This window comes from Miscanthus floridulus, chromosome 10, assembly GCF_019320115.1.
Source record: "Miscanthus floridulus cultivar M001 chromosome 10, ASM1932011v1, whole genome shotgun sequence".
In the NCBI taxonomy this organism is placed as follows: Eukaryota; Viridiplantae; Streptophyta; class Magnoliopsida; order Poales; family Poaceae; genus Miscanthus; species Miscanthus floridulus.
The window spans coordinates 57,513,979-57,522,108 of record NC_089589.1 but is presented as its reverse complement, the minus strand read 5'-3'; positions in this window follow the sequence as shown (position 1 = coordinate 57,522,108).

The window sequence follows — 8,130 nt, the reverse complement described above, 5'->3', positions numbered from 1 at the left end:
ATTTGTTTTTATTAGAAAAGAAAGGTTCTATTCCCCCATATCACACACATAATTGGCCTAATAATAATGTAAATGATGGACAGATAATATGGATGTACACCCCTAGGGTCAAACGACCATCAACAATGGACATCACGAAATTTTTAGAATAGGGATTACCTTGATTTTTCTACTTATCTATCTATGGAGAGGGTTGTTCTGATGTCTACAACCTCTACTTTCGCATTTTTCTTTATAGTAGAGACTGTTGTATTAAATTTGCTCCTTCTCTAACAACATCTGTTTTCTGTTTTGATTCGTATTTCCCTGTGCCATTCATTCACAGGAGTGGATTGTTTTGATGCCTGAGCCTCTGCGCGCGACCAGCGGCTGTTGTTGCGGTGGAGTGACGGCCCCTCCCAATCCCCTGCCCCCACCTTGGACGTGCGTGCCTGCATCCTTCTCTTCTTCAGCGAGACGAGCCGGCGCCGGTCGGCCGGCCACCAGCAAGGTTCACGAGCGGTCGCTTGAGGAGGACATTATTGCGACAAGGTGATGCGTTCTTGCTCTCAGCTCGCATATTTTCCTTGCCAGTCTTCACCTAGGCGTTCAGTGTAATCGGTTGGTCAGTTATGTGTGTTCTTTTTTACATCGGTGCTGGTGGAATTGTAGAATAGTGTATTTGAATGTTCGACCATGCGAATCAGAGAATCACTAACTAATGAAACATTACGCATCCGACACTATGTTTTGGGGGTTGAGATACAAAATAAGGTTGGGCACTTAATTATAGATCAAGGGTACCCAGCTTATATATTTCTGAATCTAAATTGTAGGTTCATATGTCAGTGTCATGAAATTGAAAACTGATAGTTGTAGCATAGGAGTAGGGCAGAATCATTTTTTGACTTTTTCTACTGCTATGGGTCACTTGATTATTTCTTCGTGGCATTATTCGGACACAGATATTTATTTATTGGTTTTATTTTTGCCATATAGGCAGATTGATGGCAATGGAGGGGACCTGTTTTATGCCGTCCTTCGATGCAAACGGAACTGCCTGCTGCTGTGCCGATCAACAACTCCCTGAATATTATATATGTCTGTGTGGAAATCTTTCAAGAACAACATGCATAGATTATTCTTGTATTGAATATTATATATATACAATCACCTAAATAATCTAATTAAGGCCATGTTCGGCTTACCCCATATTCAGCTTGTTTTTTCAGCTAAAACAGTGTTTTCTTTCACAACAATTCAGCCAGAACAGTGTTTTCAGCCAGTTTCAGCCAAGTTTCAGACCAGCGAACGGGCCTAAACTACAAAATTTTGAATTAGCATACGAGGTAAGATATCCAAACATATATTTCAAAACTATATGTAGAGTTCAAAGAACTTAATAAATAAATCCTTCTCGAGGCTATGTAAATTCTCTTTAATCTTTCATTTGGTGTAGTTAGTGTTATCATAGTACCTGCAAGTATTTATGAAAAATAAATTATATTATTAGGGCAGTACAAGGCTTCCTCCAAAGATCAGGCAACTCCTTCAACCCTAGAAATTATATCAATTGATCGCTAAAGAGAACGATGTAAGGTAGAGATGCCAATATCCTTAAGGCAGATCACGTAAAGGATGAGAGTCCCTCTACGAGATTGCTCACAAGAGACTCAAACTTATATCTGATCATGGTAATGATGAATTGCTTTGCATCAAAAGCATCGGCAATGATAAGCAGGAACGTAGGTTTTAGTATGCATAGTGGAGGAAAACTCAACCTTAATCTTCTCAGTAGCTTTTCTGAGCCTTTGCAGTGTTAACTTGTCATTACTTAAATAGTCAAAAGGTGCACCATAAAATTATGCACCACTAAGAAAAGTGTCACCATTGGTTGTCTCGACCTGAAAAATATGTCGAAATTAAGAATTACAATGCCAAATTCAACATCTTAGAACAGACACTCAAGTGGATACCTTATTCTACAATATATGTCTGTGTGGAATAGTCCTAAAGCCATACATATTTATACGGTGAGTATAACATATTTTGTTTTAAGATTTTGTGAGAGATTTTTTAAGGCACGCAGTATTATCCATGTGTGTACTCGAACAGACACTAATATTTACATTTATACTCGAACATGTATGTACCGGCTACATTTATACTCGAACAGGACTGGAGTACGAGTATAAGCCGGTGAATCTCCTCGCAAACGAGCAGTCAGATCCAGGTGCTTACATACAAATGGTTTCAGCATCGACATGTCTACTAGTGTTCTCCTTCACAAAATCCAGGTGCAGAAGTATTGGCCTGAAAACTGCTTAATTTGCCCCTTCTTGGCTACAGAGTTTGAGAGGCTGAACCCAATCAAGTATGTTCCGGCATTGGTCGATGGCGATACGATTGTCGCAGATTCGTTTGCAATCTTGCTGGTAAGGCATAGGCATGCACGGGGTACATATACTGATGATACAACAGGGTGTAGAATTTGAGATTTTGAGTAGCTTTACACCATGAATGGCCATCATGAAGTTCATGTTTCTTAGTACCTAGGGCTTGTTTAGATTGAAAAAAATTTCAAACCGATGAATAGTAGCACTTTCGTCTTATTTGGTAAATATTATCTAATCGTGGACCAACTAAGCTCAAAAGATTCATCTCGTGATTTCCAACTAAACTGTGCAATTAGTTATTTTTTTTACCTACATTTAATGCTCCATACAAACGGCTAAAAATTGATGTGATGGAGAGAGAGTGAAAAAACTTGGAATTTTGAGGGTAACTAAACAAGGCCCTAGAGGACAAGTACCCCCAGTATCCTCTGCTACCACAGGACCCCAAAAAGAGAGCACTGAATATCCAGGTTAGTCTCTATTTTTGTGCCACCAAAATCATTTCAAGTAGTTGTAGTTTCAGAAAAAAGGAACACTACCGAAATAATTTTATCCTGAACACTTAACTTTCATGATGAACAGAAACGAAAGCACGTCCTAATTTACTTTGCCAACTCCTCCAAATCCGTGCGTCTCAATGAAATGGTCATATTTTCTTTGAGTTGCAGATTGCAAGCATCGTGGGTTCAAGCATCCAGCCACTACAAAACTATCCTGTCTGGGTGAGTTCGTTCGTAGGAGCTCCCAAACAGTTACTTATATCAGTAACTGTATCGATTGTTTTTTTTTTGACGTAGATGTGGCAAACTTGTTCTTCGCCTTAACTGCAGAATTTCATCGAGGAGAAGTTAGACTCCAATGAAGCAATTAAGTGGACTCAGCATCACATCAATAGGGGCTTCACAGGTTCTGTACCCTGTCACCATTTTGGTCAATTATGCTAAGATTAGATGAAAAAGAAGCCTACAACTACAGCCATACCAATCAAATGACTATCATGCTGTTCCCATTTCATGATTTAAAAGTGCTCTGTCCGCTGCCATTGTTTTATAATTTGTGATATCTTAAATTTTGCTGCCCTAACATCTCAATTCCTATTTCTCCATGGATGTTCAGCTCTTGAGAAGCTGTTGAAAGGATGCATCACCAAATATGCCACAGGAAACGAAATCCAGCTGGTTTGTTCTTCAAACCTCATTTCATTATTTGTTTGAGCATTTTTATTTAAATAGGTAGCTGCAATGCTATGCGACCATGGATTCATGGTTTTACAAAATTCTGTTATTCTTGTACAAAAATCTCTATTCACATAAGCAACTCAGAAGTACCAAATCAAAACGTTACACCATTATACGCCGAAATTACTAATGTGATGAACCCTTTGGGGAACAAAAATGTCCGTTCAAAAAGATGGTACTATAAGTTTTCGGCTAAAACTTTTAGCTTATAATCTCGTAGTTCTACTCTATTATCTAAAGATGGTGATATTTACTTGCTGACACTGTACAGGCAGATGTATTTCTGGAACCACAGATATATGGTGGAATTAAGCGCTTTGGAATTGATATGGTAGGTACCACTACCATTGCGAATTACGGCTTATTCTTTATTTATAATCTCAAGAGGGGATAGAACAGTATTGCAGGCTTGGTGCTTGCAGCTTCCTCAGTGTTAAGTACAAGCACAAGACCTTGTTTGTTCTGTTTAATTGAACCAAGATACACAATTCCTCATGCGAATGCTCGATATTTTGTTGTTCCCTGAAATGCTGAATAAGGAAACGGAGTAGGTTTGCATAACACTTTCTACTACACTTTGCCTATTACTAGTGGACATGCGCGTGCGGCACGCACGTGAATAAAAAAAGAAAAGTCAATAGCCAATCGTTACGATTCCTGCTAAAGGAGGAATAAGAATAAATTTTCAAGGATATTTGTACAATGCATGATGATACAATTACATATACAGCCTTAATTCACCATGATATGTTTCCTTTTATTATTGATTAATACCAATTAATCTCACTCAAGTAAGCTCAAAGATATTAATAAAGTTTACCAACAAAAGTTACATATGACAAATCACCACCCCAAGACCAAGAAACATAGGTTACTTTGTTCTGACTTTTCGATACGGGTTTTGCATAAGGATCACTCTGATCCTTGGTTTGTTTCTGAAGTTTTCAAAGAAGCCGTGGCGTTAGCCCGAGTCAAGGAGCGCGACGAGCGAGGCGGCCCCCAGCTGCACGGCAAGTTGCATGGTGTCTGCCATGGACACGCCCGCCACGGCCTGCAGTGAGAAACAGGGAGCCTCCTTGTCCCCTGCGGCAGCGGTGTCGTCGGAGTCATCAATCTCCACACCGTCGACGAAGAAGATCCGCTTGCAAAACCTGTTATGGCCACGAGAATATTTTTCGTCACAGTTAAAACATAGGCCAAGGCGGCGACGTTCCGCCTGCTCCGCCGTGGAGAGACGCCGCTGGTTGCCCTCGCGACGACCCTGTTCGGCACCCGCCGGGGGCGCGGGCAGGGCGAGCGGCTGTGGCGGCGTAGGCAGGGCCGGACGAGGCGGCGGTGGCGGCAGCAGACCACGGGCGCCTGGCCGGACCGGGGCCGGAGGGGACTTGTCGATCTCCATGAGCTCCACTTGACGCGCCAGACTCATCGCGGCGGAGAGCGACTCGGGATGATGGATGCGCACCGCGTGACTCAGGGGTGGAAGGAGACCGCCGGTGAAGAGTTGTACCCGTTGGGACTCATCAAGCCGCCCGGCGCGGGGAAGGAGGGCTTGGAAGCGATTGGCGTATTCCTCGACGGTCCCGGTACGGCGGCACTCGGAGAGCTCGAACATCGGGGCGGAGCGGAGGGGCGGCCCGAAGCGTTCGTTGAGGAGGTCCTTGAACCGACCCCAGGGTGGTGCGCCGTCGTCCTCTTCGAGCTGGTTGTACCATAGCTGTGCGACGTCGTCCAGATGGTAAGATGCCATCCGAACGCGTTCCTCCCCCATGGTGCGATGGTGGCGGAAATACGACTCGCATTTGTTGATGAAGAGCATTGGATCGACAGTGCCATCAAAGCGGGGAAAATCCCACTTTTTGTGCTTGAAGAACGGATCCTGATCGCGCTGCCCGTCCGGGCGACGGCCGCCGTCGTTGTCCGATGACGACGAGGACTTGTCCTTCATGGCCGCCATGTCGGACTTCAGGGAGGACACCTCGGCGTTGAGGGTCTTCAGCGCAGCGAGCAAGTCGGCAAGGGTGGGTTCGGCCATGGCTGTGGTGGAGCGTGGCGGTGATGGCGGCGGCGGCGGGTGTGGGGCTGCGGTGGACAAGTGATCGGGGCGCGTGGACGAGGATCGACGAGACCGTGATACCAGGTTGTCAAGGGCCTCGTACCCCTGACTGGCCGGACCTCGGCTACGTAGCTCGTAGCCGCCGTCCGTCACGCCGGCGAGGTTATGCCCCTCAGCCGTCGGCTTGTAGAGAGATAGGGAGATTAGGGATAACTTTCTGCTTAATCTCAATTGGTTCCCCCGTACAGAATATATGGCCCTTGGCCTAACAGATGGAGAAGGCTCTCCTTAATTCTAGGATTAGCCTAACAAGGAAACAACTAACTATCTTTCCTCCTAGCCACTCGCCTGCCCCTCCTGGGTCCTGACCGCGCGCTCGGCGTCCCTGCGGACGTCGCGGGCCCTCCTGCGCCGGCCGTATGTGCGCCCGCACATGACATACTATTATAGCCAGTTGTCCTGGTGATAGTTATCTCTAAAACAAATAATTATTCAACCACATTATTAGATTGAAGAGTATAGTTATATTGTAGATCTTACAATGTATTATGTCTTTTATTATCGAACCTTCGCGGGGCCGTTGAGCTCGGCAACGATGACCTGCTGCAGCCTACTGCTTCGGGCCCGTTGGTCTGACATCTTATGATGGGTTGTCGGTGTTTTGCCATGGGAAGTCAGAGCTGCGAGCTGCTTTGCAACTATGCTCGGCAACGATGACTCATGGTAGTGTGTACTCTGTCGCGTTGCGTGGGTGGGTAACCTTTCGTGGTGTTTGGCGCCACGCTTGGCTACCTTTTGCTTGTATATAAACTTCATTCGTCTTAATTGAAAGGCAGAGCTCTTGCCATTATTTCAAAAAAAAAATTATCGAAGTTGAGTTGAAAGCAGGATACTACATAACCTTTTTTTAAAGATGGAGCACATGAGGGAATGTATCTTCGGAGTTATAGTGGAAGGTATAGAAATTCAGTAGATGCTTATTTCACTTACCTTCAATAGGCCTCCTCTTTGAATGAGAAATTTTTCCTCACAAATCATCAGATATCCACTTCCAATCTTATTATAGCTATAATTTTGAAGGTTGCAAACTGGTACTGCAGTGAAGATATAATTTAGTATTAGTAATTGTGTGCTTGACCTATCATAATAGCTTTGATCAATAGAAATTAAGCACTGAAAATGCTAGCAAGAAGAAAACAAAAAACATCAAATTCAAAATCTGCATATTGATATTGCAATAATATTACCTGTAAAGTGATTGGAAATAAAAGGATAAGAACATGCTGTCTGTTGAACTTTCCTTTGCCTCATTTGGCACCTACTAACAACACAGTAATCATCCAGCCTATCAGAAAATACTTAAACAAATTGGAACAAAGGTCACAGAAATGAAAAGGGAGAGCTGAAAATACTCTATATTGGCCAAATTTAATTCTACCTCTAGCATAGGGAAAAACAAACTCTGCAATAACTCCATTTTCATTTAATGTAAGGAACAGTCCATGTATTATTCTTTCTAACGGATACTCTGTTTACACCAGATCTTACTACACCTTCCCTATGAATTCTTGGTACAAAATCCATAAATTCATTATGCCTTTGGACAAGCCTCATCCCCTTTCCCGCCTTTAATATGTCGACAGTGAGCTATCTCCATCAGCATAAACCTGTGTAAACAAAATATTTTAATGCCTGAAACCAGGCCACCTGTATAGAGAAACAAATATAAGAGGTCCAAAGCCCGAACTCTACACTGCAATTTTACCTTGCATATAAGAATGTGAAAGAGTCCTAAATAACTGGGAAGAGCATAACTGCCCCTGGCTCATTCATGACCTTTCTCTTTGTGCTTATGCCAGCTATATGCCTTATGCAACAAGTATATGTGCTAATGAATTATATAAACCATTTAGAGCTTCTCCCACTGCGCTTGATTAGAGACCAACTACATGAACAACAGGCTGTATAATAATCAAACTGAAGTTGCTACACAACATTGACTTGTTAGTTGCCCATCAGACTGCAAGAAGAAATCAATTTTTGTCTGAAAACATTCTGATAACAAAAATGGAACGTAGCAAGCAAAAAACAAATTATGATGGATTGCAATGATCAGTCTGAACTTGCTCCTTGGTCAGTTGAAGGCTAGTCAGCAGTCTGCACCCTTGTTGGCTTGAGTCACGGGGACAGAAAAAGGAAATCATTCCTGCCTACCATTGCTGAGTCACGTTTGGACATGAATCCATGATTGATGCACAACATAAATCTCAAGCTCCAATCTGCCATTCTGCCCTTCAAACACAATAAGAAGAATAAATTTGTAAGATGGCTGGACGCACAGGAAACATAAATTGGATAAGAATCAAAATTTTCTATCAAGATGCAACAAATCAAAGAGGAAGATGTTAGATTAATCCCACCAGTTGGCCCAATGACCAATTGGGCCTTGATCCGCGTCTTGATC